The 23414-nt window shown below is 38.3% G+C and overlaps 1 protein-coding gene and 1 long non-coding RNA gene across 5 annotated transcripts in view; one reads left to right on the forward strand and one right to left on the reverse strand.

The window, feature by feature from the left end:
• Positions 1–23414, forward strand: part of EFEMP1 (EGF containing fibulin extracellular matrix protein 1) — a 48468-nt gene that overhangs the window by 7728 nt on the left and 17326 nt on the right. The gene's annotated exons all lie outside the window — the stretch shown is intronic.
• Positions 360–22177, reverse strand: LOC118257443 (uncharacterized). Of its 2 annotated transcripts, none has more exons than XR_004781583.1 (6): positions 21769–22177; positions 21512–21602; positions 16475–16573; positions 12266–12370; positions 7914–8001; positions 360–3717 (listed from the first exon to the last, which is right to left on the reverse strand). It is a non-coding gene; the product is annotated as an uncharacterized LOC118257443 (long non-coding RNA). The 2 variants fall into 2 exon arrangements; XR_004781582.1 differs by having other exon boundaries at positions 749–3717; positions 12224–12370; positions 21769–21943.

Raw genomic sequence — 23414 nt, forward strand, 5'->3', positions numbered from 1 at the left:
CCCCCCCCCCCTTCCTATCATGCTGGCAATAAACTAATCAAGCTTTTTGGTTCCTCGGGTCAGCCTCAGCTGGTTTAGCTTTCTATATACAGTCTGCAGCCTTATACAGTCTCCCTGTAAATCTTTGTGCTGCTGCAACTATAGAGTACAAGGGAGAGAGCCTGTAATAAAATGATCGATGCTTTTTATATGAAAAAATTGACACATTCCAGATAATTCTGCCTAGACTTGGTGAATGTTTGCTTTGTAGGGGAAAAGAGTTAACTTTTTTTCCGGTGCTGTGGTTATTTTTTTCCTGCAAATTTGTTTTAGGGACCACCTCATCAGTAGGATTCAGGGGATTTATTATTCAGTTTTCTGGTAATTTTCAAAGTAACTTAGCATACTCAATCTATGCTTTTACCTCAAGAAGTTATGTAAGTCTAAATTTTGCAACTCTAGATCCCTTCCTTTTAGGGAGCGGAGGGACAAGGGGAAACAGCTCACGATGTTTTGTTTTCCATACAGAAATTACTTTACATAAGACTTACATGCATCAGGGATGTGTAACTAGTGCATAAACTACAAATGGGTTGAATGCAGGTTCACTGAGTCCAGCTCTTTGCAGAACCAGGCCAGGCTGGAGAGGCTGGGTGTGCCTGCAACAGGGCACTCTGCCTTGACGTTTTGGCTCATGGGCAGAGCGCGCTTCTGAAACACACCTTCTAATGAGCTCCCCTTACTGTGCTTTGAGTCGCCCTGCAGAGCTGTCTTGGAATACACACACCCAATCCTGTTCAGATGAAACTAAACCTGAAATGCACTGCAGGAGTGCTGATAATACTTCACAGCCACTAACGAGCATGCAGACTCTAGAAGCAAACAAGAGAGAGCCTGGATGCCCTCAAAAAGGAAGACTGGGACATTGAAACCTCTGCATCAACTTCTCGCTTGTTCCCGTTTGCCAGGACTATTTGCTAATCTAGACATAACTAAAATACATAACAAGAATACAGCTATAACTGTGTTTTAAGCTAGTCCCAGAAATGTTTTGGGGAGTGTTTTGTAAAATGATGCCCACAGTTGGAATCCTGAGTGCAGCATCCCAAGTTTCCTCACTTCTTGTATTTAAGGAATATTTTTATAATTACTTTCAGGATGACTATAGAGCTTGAGTTGAGTTTAGTTCCAGAGTTGTTACCCTAAACAGTTTCTTTAGTTGGAGGGTGGGGTGAGGAGAAAGGTTGTGGTAGAAAAAAATAAGGTGCAGTCATCTATTTTAGGAAGACAATCCAAAGTAAGAGTACTCTTATAACTGCCATTAGTTCATCAAAGTACTTATTCAGGGAGAGTTCATCTGTACATGTTTGCTGTAGTACTTCAGCAAGTGGAGAATACTCTTTGCTAGCAGTAGCCACCCTAAGAGACTGACCTGGTTACGCATGCCATTTGAATATTAATTCCTTGGAAAAGCCATAGGAATTTTGCAGATCTAAGAGAATCCACAGAAGGATACAAGCTGACATTTTCACAGCTCTTTGTACTGAGTGTTCATAGAAGCCAATTAATTTCTTGTACGTTTGGGTACATCACGCAGAGATCATCTTTCATCAACCCATCCTGAACCACTTGTTCAAGCTGTTAATCTGTGAAATGGCTGCAAAGAGTCCTTTCTGGAGCACCTCTTTAATAGTCTTGAGGGGCCAGAGGGGAGGTCACAAAAAAACATCTTGTTTTGAAGGCCCGAGGGCCTGTTTTTGGGCATTTTCAAGATTTGGCCACTCTAAATCATCTTCCCATCTGTGCTATTTGCACAGCTGTGAGTGTCATGTCAAGACCTTGGATAGATATCCTCTGTTCTGTCTGACCGTTTTACTGTGAACATCCATCACAAGCATAAATACTAGCAGCTGCTTCACTTCCTTTAGTTACTTACTGCTTTTCCATTATTCTGACCCCTGCAGGAAAATGCTCAGTACGTTGCCACTAAAGATTCACACCATATGCTAATCACACCAAATGTCCTAGATTCAGGCAAGCTTCCGAAAGTTGTATTTACCTTAGCTTCTTGAATTGTGATTATGTAAGCAATTACTAGACTTCAGGATCAAGTTAAGTAAACTCACTAGCACTTCTTATGACTTTTTAGTATCCATCTGTCCTTCCTCAAAATTTCAGGATCCAAGCTGGAGGTCTTTTTCATAATGATCTGGAATAACATCAGATAGCAAAGGGGAGGAACATGCTTATGTCTGATCCTAACTGGGCATCACGGTATATTTGGCACCCTGTTAAAAAGTACACAGTATTTATACCTCTCTGCAAGGAATTCACTGCATCTGTTGCAAATACTCAGTTAAAAGCATCGTAAAAGTCAGTAAACCTTACAAGGAACGATACCTGTCATCTGTTACATCTGACAGCATTGGGGAGCATAAAAATGATCAGTGAGAACATAGGCTAGCTTTGAGCTTGTCACTTCTTAGATAGATTCTTTCTCCCATACTTTCATGGAAGAATTATAGCGTTGTTTTCTATTTGTTTGCTTTGAGCAGCCCTGCAGTTATTTCATCCCAAACTACTACATTATAGGTCTTTAGCCTGCTGAGAAAGGTTCTGTGTTCGTTCCTTATTGTTAGCTCAACGTAATTTTTTCTCAACCAACATTTTCTCCTACTTTCAAACCTGATTCCTGCTTTAGATTACTTAGAGCATTTTCATAGTGTTATGTTGTATTTTCATTTTTGAATTTTGGGTTATACCCAGTCACCTTTTCTAACCCTAGAACATTTTTGAAAGATCATAGCATTACTGATGGATACTTTTTAAAGGGCCAAGACATTTCCTGCACATCTCCAATGATGGGATGCTAATGTTGCAAGCTGGAGAACTAGCTTCAAGAGCTGAAGTTCAGAACTGCTATTTTCCTTATTTTATTCTCCTTCCAAGTGATTTTCTTCATTTTTTTTTCATGCTGGCAAAGGAGGATAACGGCTACTATTTGTATTTGCCTTTCTATATGTGCTAAAATATTCCTAAAGGAAGAACAAAGCTACCCACAGATACAGAAGTGGTCTGATTCTTCACTATATGATCTAGTGATGCCTATGTTGCTCTGCATATCCTTTACTAAAGAAAATATCTGCTGTAGTATAGCCAAGTGAACCAGTCTCGATCGCTACTTGAACTAATTCACTGTGTTGTTTAGGCTTGCTATTTTGCCTCTTCCTCCCACCACCCCATCATCCAGGACAATGAGAACATGGTGTTGTAGGACTGTACCAGTTAGCTATTTTTGGTCTTCTAGAAACCACAATGAAAGAGTAATTTGGAGTTCACCTTACTAGGTTGCTTCCTAAACATTCAGCATATTTTGTGGTATAGTTGACTATTTTTGTACAGCACTTTGTCATGGCAACTCCTCTGTCCTGCATGTGCTAACTGAGCAGGAACTTTTACATTTTATTCATGGATTTTATATAAGTTGAGTTTGGCCATCTCCTTTCATTACTCTTAAAGAATATTTATCCTTTTCACTCTGTGAGGCTTTCTGAGGTATTTTTTTTCTGGATTATTATCATTTACACATCTTCTAGAATACTTTAGACAAACTTTAAGCATCTTTTTGACGGAAAGGTTCTTATATCAAAGGGAAGTTTGCCACATCCCTGTCAAAGTTCAGTTGCATCTATTCACAGGACCCAAAGATCTGAACTTGACCAGCAAGATGTCTTCTCCCTGTATGTGACAAGAATATATGGAATAGGTGATCAGTTGTGTAAGGTTCATGAATAACAAGCTTGAAATTTCAGAGGTATCTGTTTTCATCTTTAATTTGCTAAGCTTTTTCTTAGTAGCCAGAAAGCTATCAGAAAGCTATAGTTTTAGAGAATAAGCTATGTGCCATAATTCAATATAAAACAAAATTTAACCAGAAAAAAAAAGCTAAATGCACAAGAATCTTGTTTATACCTTCTTTCATTTACATTTTACCATTACTAAAAATACAGGAGGGATTTGCAAATTACAGAGTTATGAAACAGTTTAGTATGCATGTAGTTATTATAAAATACCTTTTATACTCATTCACATTTTTGTATTTTATTTGTTGTTCTGAAAATCATGTTAAAACATGTTAAAAGTTGGTTCTGTTGTAAGTATAGTGGAGAAATGTCTAACTTCTGTTTTGTATAACTATATAGTAAAATCTGTAGCTTTGAAGCTGAAAAAGATACTAAGAAAGTAACATTTGTTTGACACGTTTTTTTAAGTTACATGACAAAGAAAAGGTTCTTGAGGCCCAGAAATGAATTAGACCTTTTCTGGCATAATACATCCTAATCTCTTAATTAAGCATTCTTAGAATTAGGTATTCAGTAGATCCTTACTTGTTCCTGAGTATCTTAATAAGTAACTTAATGTAACTGAAAAATGCCCCATGACTATTCTGCTTAATAATTCATTCTGCAATTCAAAACATTTTTTGTGTTGTGTATGTTGTTTTTTGTTTGTTTGTTATTCCAAGGCAGCTTTATCTTCATTTCTTATTGTCAAAACAATAGGTTTCTGAAGATGGGAAAGATGCTACTTGCTTGGTCAAGGACAGTGGTGATGACTGTAGAGGGCTAAGCACAGAAATAATTAAAGTTCTCAAATAAGATGATAGAGGATTCAGTGTATGAAGGTGCATCACTCAGGAACGGATGTTTACTTTGGAAAGCTCTGAATCTGTCTTTATTAACCCCTGATAAAAAAAAAAAAAAATTCAGCCCTTTGAGGGTAAATATCTAGGCATTGTATAAACCCATCTGAAAAAGTTTTGAAAAGGAGAAGACATGGCTTTCTGTTACAAGCTGGATTTAATCTGGGGTAAATTTCTACTCTAATGCGTAACCCGGTACAATATGATATAAGCTAATGTGACATTGCACTTGAGGGTGTTTAGTCCGTGTCTGAACAGATGTTCTATGTAGTTTCTTAAGTACAAGCAGAACTTGTTCCAGAATTTTCACATGCATGCATGGGGTTTCTGTTAACAGGTAACTGGTCATAATGTGTGCAGTGAAACCTCAGTAGATAGCGAAAACAGTGGAGAGCACAGCGATTTCAGAGTTTTGAGCCTGAATGGCTTAAGGAATGTTTGCTGTCCAACACAATAGTAAATTCTTCAGCCTGAGTTTTAGAAGTGGTTGGTGACCGTCCCCCCCAAATCCTAATTCAGAAAGATGTTTTTTAAAAGGGAGAACTGGACTTTTGCTGGCCTCCTCTGAGTAAGTAATAATCTCATCTACTTTGATAGTATGGACACCTAACTTCTACTACCACCGGTCACCTGCACCAATAGAAAAGAAAAACTTTGGTAAGTTGGTAGCAACATTGCTGTATAAAACAGGTGTCTATAACAAGGACGTTTTAGAAGTTTGCTTTTCAAATTCACAAGACTTAAAAGACATTAGCAGAAAAAGACATTTAAAAAAAAGAACATACTAGAAAAAAAATAGTATGGAGAGTCAATTAGTGAGTATTTTTTAGTATTAACAATTTAAAAAGAAGTTTTTATCAATGCTGTAACAGTTGCCTGTTCTAACAGAGGTAGTTAGAACTGGAAAATGCAAGGACAGGTGACAATTTTCTGTAAGGTTTTAAAGAGATTGCCTGTAAGCTAACATTTAATAGACTTGTACAGAGGAAAATGAATGAAACATAGCAAAATGAGCAGAAGGGTAAGTGTGATTTTAGCTAACTTGACCTAGGTTATAAAACTATCTCAATCTAAACAACGGGAAAAGCAATCTTCTTCTCATCTAAACTTAGTGGAGAAGTTTGTGTATCTGGGATGCATTAGGAAAGAGTTGGAATTAAATACATATTTAAAAGCAACAAATACAGTTCAGTATTTGAAAAAAGTTCATCTACGTTGATAAAGACAGCACCATTTTAACAAATAGATAATCTCTGTCAAGTACCTTAAAGCAGTTCTACATCAGTTTTGTTACAGTTTTGTTTTGCCACCTATATTACCAGATCTCCCTTATCCTTTTGTTATCGTCTTGTACTCAAAGCGCTTTCTCAGTAGATGAATGTGTTCTCAAAGGACTTTCTTATCAGGAACAAGTTTTCTACATAGTTTTCAGATGATAGAGGTGAACCAGATAAAACAATGTCACACTTGGGACTAGTTAAACACAATATTTCAATAGACAGCATTGCAGTCAATGCATAGTCACATCTGAAATAAGCAAAGCTTCAGAGTACCCACTGATCTGCCTTATAGGCTGTGAAAGATACTTTATTTCTTTATTCCTTCCAGAAGTTGTTGGAAAATAAATCAGGAAGGTGTGCAGAATCCAAAAGTCATTCCCAAGGGTAAAGAAGAAGAAAAATTCCCTTCCAAAGTTATCCTGCTTACATTTACTCTGTGTCTAGATCTACCACAATCTTGGCTTAATTTGTAGGACCAGGACAGATTTTCTTTCTGGTTCACTCCTTGTACATTCTTTGAGTAGAGAAGAAGTTAAGGATAGTAGCAAGACGTTAAGTAAAGATATTGTCAATGCTTGTAGGCCCAGTGCAGAGAGCATTGTACAAGCAGATAAAAATGTCAGGTCCCAGTCAGCAATCCAGTAGTGGTGGATGCTGCACTGACTGCTGGGGCTTGCAGAGCATTACAGCTCTAAGGATCCTGAGCTGGAAGAGCAGGCTGGTGTGCCACAAGTTGGATAGAGGAGAAAACCACCTCTTTTTCCACCATAAACACTGTTGACCATTATTTAAACAATCTAAAAATACATATGAAAATTTTAATGTTACCCAGTGCATGGATGATTTTGAGGAGAGGGCTGCTTTCTATTTTTTAATTCCATGATAAATTATTCCTGTCAGAAATGGTGGCTCCATATGCCTATAAAAGAGAAAGTTCTCCATTTCTAGACTGTATCATTATGAGGAGGTTGCTTCGTTGTTTTTAAATCAAAATGTTCTCTCCATTATGATTAGACTCAAATTTCTGTATTTACCGTTAAGAGAATCTCTTCCTTACTATGTATGCAGATTTATAAGGCTCCAGGCACCTTTGAAATAAATTGAAAGCACAGCCATGTAATAAAGCCAAAATCAGAAACTAGCCAAGGAGATCCACCCAGCAACACCCTCGAACACCCTCAGACTCTTCCCCTAAGCACAGCTTTAGAGCACTGGTCTTGATCTTGTCTCCACTTTCTCCACCCTTGTGAAAACTTCCTGGGGGATTCCCCAGCCAGCAGAGAAGCCGGAGCTATGCAAGTGGCTGCTCGTGATGCAGAAACAGTTCACTTGCTTGATTTTCCTACCTAGCAAATGGCTCGTGAGGAACGTGGCTGTTTGCAGTACTGCTCATCCCATTTCAAGGAGAATACTGAGAAACAGGAGCAGTTCACAGCAAGAGAGTAGTAGTTAGGGAACAAGGAGTGGTTTTAATGACCATGAAAAGAGATGAGAAGCATGGCAAAAAAGAAATAAAGGGGTTAGAGAAAGCAACCTTGCAACTGCTCTGTTCCCTACTTTGCAACACAACAATTCAGAACTTCGTTTATGAAACTGAAAGGTTGTACAGAAGGACGACCCCAGAAAAGGAAACACTTCCTGAGCACACTGCTGTAGGATACAAGTGAGGCCAAGAATTCAAGAACTTGATTAAACAAAGCTCTGGACATTTTGTACAGGGAGACGAGTCAGGAGTCAAAAAAAAAAAAAAAAAAAACCTCTTGAAACAGATAGGAAACCTAATTTATATGTTCAAGGGAATCTTTAAATATTAAAGTGTGTCAGGATAAGGTTAGTTGTTGGCAGCTAGAGTGGCAATATCTGTACCCTTCTTTGAGATATCTCCTGCTTCCCAATTTGAGAACTGCAATATGTTCCAATAGCAAATTTTCCATCTTTGCAGTGAATCCTACCTGTGTGTTAAGCATAAAGCTCATTCCTCAAAGCTTTAATCTTTCTGGTGGACAGCAGATCTTGAGTATCCATTCCCTGCCCTATGGCCTGCAGAAAGGAGAGATTTTGTGTTTTATTTTTAAAGAGAGCAAGCCTGTATAATTCTGTTGAAAATTAAAACCATTGGAAAATCCACATACATTTCTCTAATTCTGACTGATGTACAAATAATCTGATCTGATTATTAGCTATCAAATGGAACTGAAAACATTTCTATATCAAAAAGATATCAGGAGTTGATATCAGAACACTTTCATCATAGGAATCAGTTTGTTATTGCAAGAAAAGCATACAATACTGAAATTCAGTGACATTTTGTACTGCTGTGGCTTTCAGAGGCCCTACATAGGCTTCATTTTTCTGGACAACATAAACATGTACGAACATGTCCTGCTGTAAACAGCTTAGTAGTGCATGCAGTTGCATACATTAACGAGTGCATACTTTACACAACACTATTGCTGTGTTTAATGTTATATTTGGGACAAAAGCAGCAGCTTCTTATGTCATTCTTTGCATTTGATTCTTTGTGTTAGTGTCTGTCTTGTCCAACCTAGCCAAAAACTGGCCTCAGCTACTTCTGGCTCCTATGATGCTGTGGGAGCCCCGGGGGCTCCATCCACATGCCTCATCTGTGACCAAACAGGGGCTGAGGAGCCATTTCACAGCGCCCTGTCCTCAGGGTGGAGTCTCACTCCTACGACAGTTATGATCAGTAGGCTGAAAGCACAATATTAAAGAGACCAATGGGACCAATTGGGATTTTCACAGACTGAACGGCCACTCAGGAGGTTCAGCCAGAAAGAATGATCCCAAACATCTAAAAATATGAAAAATGGCATAAAGACGACACAAATGTTGGCCGTATTGTATTTGTATTTGGCCGTAACGTCCCAAGCGAGACAGCCGCAGGATTTGCCTGGATCAGCCCAAGACTGTCCTTGCAGAACACCGCAGAAGCTCTTGCACGCACCAAGTAAAACACACTCCAGCTTTATGGCATAAAGTTACAGAATGGTCTCTGTCACACAGTCAGATTCAAGACAGCATTACTGTCCCGTTGGGATGCAAATGGGATGGGTTGGATAGACAACAGCCCTTAAAAAAATGGAATGATAATATGCAGGTTTTTCCATGCCTATCATTTGTCCTTAATTTGAAGAATTAAATTCTTATGTCCCATTGTTAACTATTCTTAGCACAAATTTCACAATTTAGCCCAGTGATGACCAAATGGTTTCCTTACAGCTTCTTTGCTCTCAGTTCACAGCTGTCCTGAATTTCAGTTTGGTGCTTAGTTTGCATTAAAAAAAAATCTGACTCAGCCTCCTTTTTTTTTTTTTCCTAATCAGAAACCTCACTAGACTCAACTACCGCCTGAACAACACTATCTGTAAGAAATCAGGGGAACGTCAGAGAAAGAAGTAGTACGGTTCTTTGTTCTGGTTAATAACTTAGAGTATTTATAGAATTGTAGACTCAGGTGGGAAGGGACTTAAACTAGGGTCAGTTCTGCAGTCAGATCAGGTTCATCAGACCCTCAGACAGGGAGGTTATCAAGTCAGATCTTGAAAACCTCTGTGGATGGAGGGTGCACAACAGTTCTGTGCAACCCATTCCACTCCTTGACTGCCCTAATGATGAGGAGGGTTTTTCCTAACCAGTCAGAACCCCTCTTGTTTCAACTGACCTTAGGCTGGTAGATACCAACAGCAGAAATATGCTAAAGATGCAAAGACTTCCTCCTCTTTTCCATTTTTCATTATACTTCCAGCCCATTTGCACTGGTATCTCAGCATTAGTTACCCATCTATTTAGAATTACTTCATTTGGCTGTAGCACACCGAGGGTGCCGGTCACCAGTGAAAGTTTTCTCCTGGAAGTCACTGTATGTATAGATGCAGCAACAAACTGCAGCAGCAGGTTACCCAAGAAAACCTTCAGCTTTCATATTGTTTAATGTTTGGCTTGCTTTCCTCCTTTACTCTGTATTTTCTTCCATAAAATTCAATTATACACCTTTCTTGGTTTTTACCTACCACGATTTCTGACTGTGCTTTTCAGAACTGAAATTTTTATAAAACTGCACTGCATTTATGGGAAAGACTGTTTCCCTGCAAAGGTGAAGGCGAGGATATGCTTTCTATAAGGGAAGGTAACAATTCTGAGGCTGTCTTGAGTAGCAAAAACATTTTCATGGAAAGCAGACTGGCTAGCCAGAAGCTGAATGTCATTCCCAGCCTCCCATGGCCTGACTCTTGCTACAAATTAACTTCTGCAGGTTTTTCAGTTTGTCTGTTAAAAAAAAAAAAAATCTATCCACAAGCCAAGAAAAAATGTAGAATTTCACTAGTCAGCATCTACGCTACTCAATGTGCAAAAACTGAATAAATGCAGATTTATTCATAGCTAGTAACCACTCCAAGCATTTTATAAAGTACTGAAAGTATATTCAAGACTGATTTTAATAAACAGAATCACTGCTTGTACTTTGAGGTGTCATATTAAGACATTTAGTTGTGGTGCCAGCATTTAAAGCACATGCTTGGATCCCAGTAATTTCACTGGCATCTTTGCACATGCCTAAATTTACACAATTACTTAATGCTATCCTGGATAGGAATGCTGTCCTGAATTAGTCCTTCACCTTGTTGCTAGGAACTTTTATTTTAAAGAACCCTTACTAAAAAACTTGCCAGAGCAAGTCTGCAATACCAAGTGCAGACTGATCCTATTCACAGGTGGGTAGGAAATGCTTGCAAGTATCAGAGGGAGTAGCCTTAATCTGAAGAAACAGTGCTGTTTATTCAGCTTGCAATTACATTTCTGGGAGAGAGTTTTCAGATAATTCAGAATATCCCAGCTTGTCACAAATCTAGCAGTACAATCCCTTTTAGATGCTCTTCATGTAATTTTTCTCTCTTCTGAATTCTTTATTCTCTTCCTCTTTTGTTTACTTAAGGTGGCAACAAGTGCCAAAAACTGACTGAAAACAGCAATTCATGCTGTGATCCTGGATAAATTACTATACAATTAACAACATTGCAACGTGAGTTTCAAGATGTTAATGAAATAAAGCTGCTCCTTTAGGAAACTAGTTACTTTACAACGTACGATTTATGGTGACTAAATAGGATTGTGAACATAGTTTACAGTGCCAGATGTAAAAATATTGTCAGTTGCTAACTAGATACTTCATGCCACTTCTGTAGGAAGAGTGACGCCTAGCTTGACTACAATAATCATCTCCTCAGTATCCTCTCTGTAAAATATTCTCTCTTCTAGAATTTGAGTTGCAAAATTTTTATGATCTGAAAATCAGATACTTTTTCATCATGACGAGGAGTAGAATGATGCAGTAGACATTATCCCTGTATCAGTGGTGGTTTGTGACAGAATATATAGCTGTATCTCACAGAATTTTTTCCATGAACTTCTCACTTACATTTTTTGGCTCAAGAGGGTTTATTCTCCACAACAGGGCATGAGCAAGCACACGTATATACAACAGGTATGAAGCCTTATGGGTAGGTAACAAGAACAATTGCACAAATAAAAATAGTAAGAAGTCAAGCCCAAGAGTTTTAGCTAGATATTCAGAATTAACCTATTTACTGAACATTTTGTAGTTAAGAGATTGTTGTTCTTTGCTTTGAAATAATTTATGTTCTTAATACGTATTCAGCCATTACTTATCTGTTATGCTTTGCTTCCTTTTTATTTTCCTTTCATTGAAAATGAGACTTAACTCCTTAAAAATCATTTGGACTTGATCCTAAAACATTGAATAGTTTCCAGTGCTTTTGAAAACAATAGAATACAAGAGCTTTCATGATTCAGTTTTCATTTCTCTGAGGCGTTTTTGAAACTTTGAAATCAGTTCAGAATATCCTATCTTATTATCTGGGACATGGTGTTTCTTTCTTTAATATTAATGGTTTTGTGTGTCTAAAATTCTCAAATACAGTAATAGTTTGCTAAAGCCTAAGTTTAAATACAGATCTAGCTACAGAGGAATTTAGAAATCTTGTCATTGGTCTTCCATCAGTGTTTTGCATATTTATTGGTACAGCAGCATCTGATTAATTAAAAGCAGCCCCTAAATCAATGGAATTAGTTGGGTGCTACACTCAAAAGTTTTCAAACTAGTTAAGCCTACCTTATTTACAGTCCTTTAAAACACTTCACATCTTCTTCAGTAGTCACTTTCTGGAAACATTGTCTTTTGCAAAAGCTTTTTAAATACTTTACAGGCTAAAAATATTGTTACCTCCAAGACTGGTTTTGCTATCCTGTGGAATCCTCCACTCACCCCTCTGTTAGACTCTGAGCTGATTGAATGTGGTACTTTTGTGGTTCAGAGTTTGTCCAACAGCAGTACAGTGGAATCCTGATCTGTGACTAGAGCTTCTGTAAGCTAACAGCACAAAGAAATAAAATACGTTAGACCTCTTAAGCTTATACAATATGTTTGGCTTTGATTAGCCTTGGAAAGGGAAGCAAGTGTTGTGGACAGTGATTTGGATTGTTCAGGTTAAAAAAAGTCATAGTACAGGATTAGTGAAAAAAATCACTTTTAAATGCTTTTGCTTTAGCATTGTAAGCAATTCTCCCCACTGTCCTACTTGTAAGAAATTAACATGTTTGTAAATGTGTGCTTTTCTTTTCCTTCACTATAAATTAACCGCCTCACTAATACATAGGTACCTATCTCCTTGCTTTACCTTTCAAATTCTATTCTTTGCTCTTGGCATTACTTGGATATAAGAAGTATCCTCTAGATTCATCTTCCGTTAGTTCATCTCTAGCCTCATCGGTTATTGGAAAATAGCACTTTCATGACAAAAGAGCCAGAAGTCATTTTTTGCCATCCAGCATGTGAATGAGCATGGTGTGGACTTTTCCCCTGAAGTGCACAGCTGCAAAGCCAAGTGGACAATCAGTCACTGGAATTAAATCCATCTGGAAGGTATTTGAAGCAGCAAGACATCTATGAAAAACTTAAGCGTGATGGACAGCTTTTTCCAATAGCTTTGATGGAAGTTTGAATTGAGAAATCTCTTCTCTCACCCTGCAAGAAGTTATAAGCAAAATATATTTTGACCAACCAATATTGGCCTGTATTCAACAGCATATGAGGCCCTTATGTTCCCCTGTAGGCTTGTGCTCATTAGTTAACCTCTCCAACAGTCATGGAAAGGCTAGATTAGATGTTAACCAAACGTTTATAACTGTCTATATAGTGCTAGAGACAACTGGGCGCTGAAACAGTTATGCAGAGTGATGTGCTGATAATGTTCTGGGCATCCCTCAGAACGCTGAGATGCAGACAGGCTACATATCCCTGCCAGTTAGCTCATACACTCAATTTGCAAGAAAATCAGAATCTTTGACCACATGCCTTTCAGAGAGGGGAAGGAATGAACTGAAAACCAAGCCAAATACCTTCTGAAAAAAATGGGGGGAGGGCCTCACAGCTACCTTGTCAAGGAGGGTGTCTAAAGTTTCCTGCACATCTTTCTTTCTGGGGCCACAAGTAAGAGAAATATCTTACAACACAAAGTTGTGGGTTTTGTTTGTTTGTTTGTTTGTTTTGTTTTTAAAGCATATTGAATCTGTCAGGGCCTGTTTCTTCCCTTCCCCATATTTGCTACAAAAACAATTCCTATTTATTCCTGCAGGTCTCTGGAGGCAAAAAGCCTGGTTTGAATGGGCATCTGTATGAGCAGCTGTCTCACAGGAGACCTCCTCCTACATGCATCCTAGGCTCGGTGCTGCTGGTGCTTTCAGTGCCCACCAGTGACCCAGAGCCAGAAAGACTTGCCTCATATTGAGCATCTGCTAATACTAGTGTGCTTCTTGAGGACCGAAATGGTTAATTCCTCGCTATCCTGAGCTATACTGCCTATTTAATGTCAACATCTTCTGGGGAGCGCCTACACTTTGTCACAACCACAAATAGTTTCAAAAACAACAATTTTCTGTAACTGTGTTGTGAACTACTCTTTCTGGAATTTCACCAGTGTGCAGAGTAGAATGGATGTTCAGAGGAGCTTCTTGTCCTTTCACAACCATCTTGCAAAAGTTGGTGTTCTCACCAAACTCTTCTGACAGCATGTTTCTCAATGCTCACTTACCTGCATTCTGTACTTTTTAAGATCATCCTGAGACTTGCACAGTGCTGTATCTATTTTAGATTGTTTTTATTGGCAACTAATGTGTACTACCATGCACCCACGTGAACAAAATTACAGAGCCCAGACAACTTTTGTACAGAGTTCCTTTGGCTGCAGCTTCTCTGTGGGTTTAATTTGGCAGAAGTGATATCAAGCAGAAGTCTTTCCTTCAGCTTCTGATGTAAACTAAAATACACCTTATAAATAGAAAATACAGGCACTGAGAGCAGTGCCTTTGGGCAAACAGCCACCTTTGGGCTATGGGAAAAATTCAGTTAGATATGATTCATAAATATAATGAATAGGGTGCCATAAACTTGCTTTGCTCTTCACAAACAAAGATGCATTCTCTGCCTTGAAAAATTAGAAGGGCAGAACCCAGAGGAATAGAGAAAGAAAAACAGGAGGAAAGTAAAAGTGGGAGATTTAAGGCAGAGAAGAAATGAGGGCTTGGGTCATCAGAGTGGGAAGTACAGCTTTGAAGACCGTCAAAGAATACAACAAGTAAAACAAGGGGCTTTGTTAGGCAACAAATCCCTGTGCACCTCCCTTCTGATGAGCTCCAGGTTTAATTTTGCAAAACTCAGAGTGTAATACATTTCAAAAAGTAGTTAGTTTGTTCTTTAAGCTCTAGTTAAGTTGAAGGCTCCTATTGATTACAGCTGGAGCTGGATCAAGCTTGTGCTGTGTTCTCCTGGCAGACTCTCATTTGTAAATACCTTTCATCTCATCCAGCAGTGATAATGATGTGCTTAGATGATGTGGCAGCAATTATTTATTAGCTGCAGAAGGTTTTCTGCTTTACACTAGCCAAGTACCCTAGAATCAGTCCATAGAAAGGGCTATTTGCATTTTCATTAAATCTTATCATTTCATTGGAAGAAATTGTAACAGCTCTACTGTTGTTTAAGAAATCATTTCATTTCTTTCTTCACTCCTACTGATAAATTTGGAAGCAAAGGGCCCTATTCTGTCTTATTTAGCAAGTTTAAACATGTCACAAAATAGCTTTGTTTTCTGATAGCACACCTCAAGGCAAAACCCCTCAAAACTTCCATTTTCCCCAGTTTTTGAGAATCCTGTCTACCAACCAGCAGAAAAAAAGGAGGTGGGGGGGCTGTGTAGGCCCTGGTTACTCTCTGAATGGATTTACACACTTGCTTAATACCATGTAAATACTGGAAAATAAAGCATGGATCTTGTCAAACTGAAGAAGTTAGCAAATATAGAGCATTAGAAACAGCACTAATAGCAAATAGAGCTGAAGTATCTACTGCCAAGTCAGTGAGAGCTCCCACGTCCTGCCTGGCAATCACTCTAAATACATCCTTTCTCCCACTTCATCTGACCTTTCCAGGCCAGCAATGTTGTGTGTTAGTTTAATATTTTAAAACTGGAACTTTACTGGTATTTGGCCTACTTTTTTCTATTTATTTTCTAAACAAATGGTAGCCACTCCCTCTTCCAACTAACCTTTTAAGCTTCGCCAGAAATCTGTGAAGATCACAAGGTATAAAAAAGAAATCACATGCTCAGGCAAACAAAAGAAGGTTGCTGCATTTCACCATCCCGACAGCCCTGTGAACAGACTTCAGGAATACTCTGCTTATGCTAGGAAACACTGCCGAAATCTCATTGTCAGTGAAAGTGCCAGGATTATGGTAGCACAGCATCTATTCCGAGGCAACTTCCCAGCCAAAGACCAGAAAAAAAAGAAAAGGGAAAAGCTGTCCCAGTTGCTACTTCTATTTGATTGTGCAAAGGCAGCTGGGCAGTCAGATCCCTAGCCTGAGAGCAGAGTTGATCGCAATTTTAATGCAAAGTAATTTGGAAGAAAAAATAGCTCTCTAAAAAACAGAAGTTTCCTTGGGAAATGTTAGTTTTTATTTATTACTGGCTCATTGAAAGAACAAAGTATTTTTCAGCGTCTTTTTTCTTTTTTGTTCCCAAACACAGAAAAAATGTGGCTAAACCCCAGAAAAATCTTAGCTCAGATCCAAAAATAATAATAATTCTCAGTTTCAAAAACCTGACAAAAAATCCTAAAAGAACAACAAATACTTCCCAAGCACCACTCCAACTTCCAGCCTTCAGTAGACTACATGCCCTCCAGCATCATTTCAGGCACCCTTCTTGTCTGGCCCCGCTCTGCCCACAGCAGTTGCCCTTGAGCTCCCATCCTGCTCTCACTACATTCCAGCCACGTACAAGCCCAGCAGAACACATTCTGCTGCACTACACGTACCATCTCAGCGCTTCCTATCTCGTCATTCTTCTGACAGCTCAAGTTATACTTTGAATTGGAAAAATGGCAGCAAAACAGACAGACATTGACAGGTACTTACCAGCTCTCCAGTCAGAAAGTGAGCATGGAAGCACCTTGGTCATCAAACCAGATCACACTGCTGGTCTTGAATTATAATAGTGTTTAATAAACACTACTTCTGTAAGTGAAAAACAGCTGCATTAGTGGGGCTCTTATCTATGTGCCTTGCTCCTTCCCCATTCTTTTCTTTAGCTTCCACTTAGTCCCCCGTATCATGATGCATCTTTAACTTTTATGTTCATTTTTCTTCATATATATTCATTCTGCCTTTTATTTTCTTTTACCTTCAAAGAGGAAGTTTCTCTTTCCCTGCTGCCTTTCCCTCTTTTGATCCTGCTTGACTTCATCTCATGTATGTTCTCTTTCAAACTGAGGATTTTTAAACTTCATTTTAAGCCTTCTTCGTGTTAAGAATTACATGAAAATTTGGATTTTCCACTTAAATTTAAATGGAGAGCCACCTAATGCAAATGTGAGGTTCTTAAGGCAAGGCAGACAGAAATGTACAAGAGACGGTTCCTGGTGTTTTTGTTAGATCAATACCATATAATACTGCTTGTTTGTAGCATAGTCAAATTCACATTGTCACAACAATCTTAACTTCTGCACATCCATTTCACTTCACTTGAACTGTGCAACCTGAACATTGTGTTTTTCTATCCAAGCTCTTCCAATCCCCTCCCTTCCCTAGAGTATATTTTGGACCAAATCAAGTGATGTGTCTTTTTTAAGTACTATTTCCATAATTTGCTTTTATTATTCTATCACTCAAAAGTTAGAGAAGGCATGGAAGTGAATTTCTTTTAACCATTTCATTTTGATTTCATGAGAAGGTAAAATACAGGCCAGTGGCCTTTGCTTATACTTTAAAAATAGCTAAGTTTTGGATACGTTTCTCCAAAACAGAGCATCTGTGAGTGCATACAGCAACACTAAAAGAAACACATGTAGGAAAAATTCATAACTAAATAGTGCTTTCAAAGGCATTTCTGAAGTTGGAACAGCATCAGGAATCTGCTTATTTACGTAGGGAGCTGTGGAGATTGCAGAGTGTTGGTACTGCCAACAGATAGGATGATTAGTGCTAAAAACAATATCATTTAGATAAGCCTTCTCCTTCTGATAGTTGCTATTGAACTCGACTTGAACTTAAATGTTCTCAACTTGAGGACTACAGTTCCTAAAACAGCTCATTCAGCCTGCAAAGGCATAAGGAGAATAAGATTTTATTGATAAAATTCATCCCTTATATCAAATATCTTCAGTTCCTTATCTTTTATCTTAAGTCCCTTATATTTTAAGGCCACTTTTTCTTACATGAGCAAAGGGCAGGTGTGGGTTCATGAGCTATGTCCATACAACCAAAAAAATCAGGCTATTGTATTTCAGAATAGGGTTGGATATTACAACTCCTGCTCAGTGCATCAGTTTGCTTGCTGCATTAATTAGATGTTGTTCTGTTGATAACTAGCTGCTTTACTGTTGGAAGGCCATGCATACCATGGAAGCATCACACAGACAGACAAGGCTTTCACCAAACTGCATCCCCTGTTGCGGTGCCTTTGCCAGCAACTCCCACAAGGAGATGCCTCCCTCACAGTAAGGAGACGCTTGATTCCTCACAAGAGCAAGTCTGGTTAGGACTAAAACAATTTAAGACATGCCAGCATGAAAAGAAAGGAGGATTTTTGCAGGAACTGATATTCTGAGGCCACACAGAAAAAAGCTGGGGTTCGAAGTGTGCTCTGAAGCACACTTTTTGGGTAGGATCTTAGTGTTTTCCTTTGCAGGGACCCAGCAGCTACCACTGTAAGTGCTGTGAAAGGGCTTGCACAGATTTAATAAGCAATTCTTCAACTTCCTAATTAAAAACCACAATAAGCTTTCAGGCCTTTATTTCCCTAATATTACAGGTTGTAGCAGTAATATTTTGTTCAGTCAAGCCTAGCTAAAGGAAAATGCTTATGAGGTTTCCAAGGAGAGAAATAAACAAAATGGAAATGAATAGGGAACTTGGAACTTTTAAGTGTATGTAATTAAGAAAAAAAATACATCCTTCAGATAATTCTGGAAACTATTAGGAGATATTCATAATTCATAACCAGTTGTTTGGTTTTCTTTCAAGCAAGGGGGCAGCTTTACATCAAACACTGACTAGCTTTTCCATTAACTTGAATAAACAAAACAGTATGCTTCAAGTTAAGTGAACATCTTTTTCTTTTTTTTTTTTTTCTTTTTTAATAACTGGATGAATTAAAGAATAAGAACAAGACATTTACTTTTCAAATAGGAAATTAGTTTGCATGCTATTTCTTCATGTTAAAAATACTTTGGAACACTCACAAAAAAAATGTTAAGCTGAATTTATGGAAATGTTCCATATCAGTTTTGAAGATGATATGCCAGATGTCGGGGAGAACTCTTTCATCTGCAATAATGGAATAGTTTAATCCACCCTTGTTGTTTTTGAGTATAGTCCAAATGTATTGGTCATCATGGGTGGGTGATCCTCACTTAGGCAGGCATGAACCAAAAAGCACAAGTTGTTAGACCTCTAGCACAAAATCACAAGAAAGCAACAGCAGGAAATACTCTACTGAAAGTAAAAATAAGCTATTGCAATGTAAATCAAAAAAGGTTTACCATTATGACAACTCACATTTTGAAGCACTCTGAGACTTGCAGATGCATTGCACTGAATTATTGGATTGTAACTTGAAAGCAAGCATGCCCCCATTTATGGCCCCATTAGAAATAAGCAAAAAATACAAGTTGTAAATACATATAGATCAAAAACGTTGAATATTTGCCTTTTTAATGAGCAGGGAGAGTAATAATTAATATTTCGTTCTATTGAAGAAAAAAGTGCTCTTCCCTTTGAGAAGTTTTAAACACAGATGTATGTTACACCTGTGGTTCTTATTTTTATGAATATAGGTTGAAGTACCATGGATAGAAAAACCTATTGTCTCTTGGCAATAGTTTTTTTTTATGGCCTTGTATTAGACTAATGTTGTTGTCACATTAACCATACTACTTTTAATTATAACAATCACTTTAATTACTGTTACTTGAATGATGTTTTACATGTAGCATTCATTTAATTTAGTATGTTTGTGGTTGGATAACAAAGTGTATCTTTTTAGCAGAACACATTCCTACAGGTTTTATTGAGACACGGCTTGTACGGCAGGGGCCTGGAGAAGTATCCAGCCCAGGGCAGGAGTTGTTTAAGTCACAGTACAGTCCTAGGCTTTTTAACTTCCCATACCATTTCCAGCATGGACAGCTACCGTGCAGAAGACATATGAGCAGAATATGTTTGGGCACTGATTCAGGTTGAACACCCTTATCTTGTTACCACTGAAGTGCTGTCCTGAACTTGATAATTTAAATACTTTCTTAAGGATAGAAAAAAACGTGTTCGGTTGCATATGGCATCTCAGTCTTGATCATAGTCAAAAGTAATCTCAGAATCAAAAGCAGTTTACCTTTTGCACTGCAATTTACAGACTGCCTGGCATACTCTTCTAGAGAAGGAAGCTAGCACCACAGATGGAGGCAAAGTGGAGAAGAAAGGAAGTAATGCATCAATTCAAAGCTTCATTCATTTTTGTTTTTTTTTTCAGCTGCCTACCACTCCCAAACAAACATGTGGGAGATGTTCTAGCGCTGAAAGCTATGGCTCACTCCTTTATTTAGCTATTCTATGTGATAAGTCAATTCAGTTTGGACATACCAAAGACAATACATAATTGTGACAAAGTACTGCAGTCCAGACTTGATTATTACAGCTTGATCCTTTGTTAACTCTGTTGAGTAAATAGAGGAAGGATGCTTTTCCTGTACCTTCATATTCATGAAGTCACTGTGGTTGGGTAACTTTCCCAAATTCATAGTAGTTGCTAGCACTTTTTCAGCCCAAATATAGAAATCATGCAAGGAACTATGAAGTTGCACTGCATTAGATTTCCTCCACACACACACACACACCACATTTTCTACATTAATACTTTGCATTAGCTCTAGTCTGTTATGCCATGGTGTCCAGGAGTACTAAAAGACAAATCTACAAGGAGCTCACTTTGCTATATGCACAAATTTATGAGAGGGAATGTTTCGGCTTACCAAAAGAAGTTACACCATTTTTCATGAAAATCATTTTAATTTAAACATTCTACCTCACATATTTGCTTAAATGTAGGTCTTGGCTCCTGCATATGTTTTTCTTGTGCAAACAAGCATTTGTGCAGGTTACCTTTGCTCAACTGTGAAAGCTCGTTACCAGGGCAATCGGTCCAATATACTTAACATGAAAGGGCCAAAGGAAAATTTAAAAGGGAAAGAGAAAAAACAGCAATAAGAAGGGAGTTTATGGGCTGCTACGGTGTTATACAGAATTATAGACGCTACCTCATGACACCAGTGGATAGTGAGTGCACTGTTACAGCGCAGGTCTCTGCTATTAACAGGTTCTGCCACTCCAGAAGTGAGAAATTCCTCCAAATATTTGGTCTCTTGGTACCTACTCACCTAATGTTATGTAACAAATTTTCTGCTGGTATTTACCACCACAAAACGCAGCCTCCCAACACCAATGAGTTAAAAGTTGTCTGGGCATCCAGCCCAGATGAATAACATCCCAAATGTTGAAGGAAGTAGCAAGGGAAATAGAAAAGCCTTTGACAGAAATTGTTGATAGCTTGCTAAGGCTGGGGAGGGAACCAGGGAATTTGGAGGTTGCTAATGTTGTTCCTATGTGTAAGAAAGGATCAGGGAGGATCCAGGAAACGACATAGCAGTGAGCTTGGCTTCAGTTGCAAGAACAATATAAGAAACATAAATAAGGGACCGAATACTTAATTTGGTAAAATAAAGTAAGCCTATGCTAATGGAAGAACTGTAGTGCTCTAATTTCTTCAAATATTTTACTCTCACCTGGTTATTTCTGAGAAATACTCATAAAACATCTAACAGGCAGAGAAAGAAAGCTAATGAAAGGGACAAAGTGAAAGGAATTACAGAAGCCTGAAGCTAAGTAAGTTGTCCAAGATACCTGCAATGCTGTGGAGATCGTTGTATGTCTGATATCAGACTCACTGGTGCCATTGCTTCCGTGGGAGGCGATGTTTTCAGTTCAGATGTAGCTATTAGAAAAATAGACTGAGTCATTTTCTGCTCTCACTCACACTGAGAGCTCAGAAAATTTAAACTGATTAACCAAAATATTTTGCATTTACATTCAAAACATTGACAATGACAAGTGCAACACTGACATTGGTGGAGTTATTCTGGGTTTTGATTTGCACAAACCATTCAGGAGCTGGTTCGCTGGCACTGCTCAGCAAGGACAGAAGAATTTGGATCCCATCAGGTCATTAGAGAGGTGTCTTTTTGATCTGGTGGAATATTCTGCTTACAGGATTGCTACAGACCAGAACAGAAAAAATGACCCACAAACATTATCTGACTGGTTTGAGGAGATGACTATACAAACAAGGAGAGCATGAAGACGATGTAGTCAGTTGCGGTACATTGAGAGCCAGTGAGCAGCAAGAAGCCAAGCACCCCAGTCCCAAGAGTAAAACATATTTGAGCTAGTTAAGAATACAGGTCTGCAGCTCTGAGCACAACATGCAGGTATGAGATAGAAGAGAAAAGATTTAAGTAGCTTAAATCAAAGGATAGATGTGGACCGGATTTTTTCTAAAAAAGCTTGAAGCACTGATGAAATGCATCCCATGTATTTATGTACTTCTCATAATGATATGAAAAAAATTATGGAGATTAAGCTGTTGCATAAGTGAGCAAGCAGCATGAGTCAGGGGGTTTGGGAAAAATGAGTCACAGCACGAAGGGAATCAAGCCAGGTTTGTAGCTCAGAAAGAGACTAGGAAAGAATTTTATGGATGTAGATAAGAGCCTGACAGAATGGATTGCAGGGAAGAAGTAGAAAAACTAACTAACTCTAAAGCAGGGAACCATACACTAGATTTAGAGAAAGCTATAGCTAAAAGCAGGTCAAGCAAAATTTTTGTACACAACTAGTGGTTGAAATATAGAGCAGGCTGCCAAAGTCAGCAATGGAAGGACATAATTGTGTAAATCACTTCAAGAGGGAGTGTGGGTACATTTTTGGAAAATGAGGGAATCACTGGGCATAGCTATTAGTGAGGCTTGTGGAATTAAAACTATGAAATGCAAGTTGATTTATATTTTGAAGGAATATAAGAGCAAGATCTGTACCCCTCCGTGGTTCTCACATTTTTTTCTGTGGAAACTTCAAACAGTAACTTCTGGAAATCAGTGTCATCTTAATGAGCAGATGGTTATCAATATGAAAGTCTTCTAAAATGCACCTTCTCAAAGAGTCTGGAGATTATTGCAAAAGGCACTATTTATATTAGGATGAGTCATGGGGGTCTGATGGCCATATTTACCAAAGTACAGTCGATGACTTCCATAAACATTTCTGAAAGAGCAGTGTGCCTTACTGAGAGACCAGTCTCCTTAATTGTAATGTTCCTTTCCCCTTTCTCTACTGACTCCAACTCTTTAGATTAACTTAAGGTTTTTATGCAGCATTAATCATTGCAATTCCTGCACTCTCGCAGTGTTCCTCAAGGATAGAGTACTGTACCAACTAACCCATTTGGGGAACAGTAAGGTTTGACTGAGAACAAGCCTGCAAGATGCATACAAAGACTGTCATAATGCTTATATATAAGGGATCTAAATTACAACTGTTCAGAGAATCCAAATTCTGAACTTTCTAATCCCACAAATGATTGATTTTGAAACTGTAACCTTCTGTCAGGGTAGTATTCTGGATGTAACACCCATAAGCAACATAGGGAGATTAAAGCACTCAATCCCAATACCAATGTAATAAATATTGTTAAAATTTATAACTATTTAAAGTAAGAAGACATCCCCATAACACCAGTTCACTCTCAGGT

This window comes from Cygnus atratus, chromosome 3, assembly GCF_013377495.2.
Source record: "Cygnus atratus isolate AKBS03 ecotype Queensland, Australia chromosome 3, CAtr_DNAZoo_HiC_assembly, whole genome shotgun sequence".
Lineage (NCBI taxonomy): Eukaryota > Metazoa > Chordata > Aves > Anseriformes > Anatidae > Cygnus > Cygnus atratus.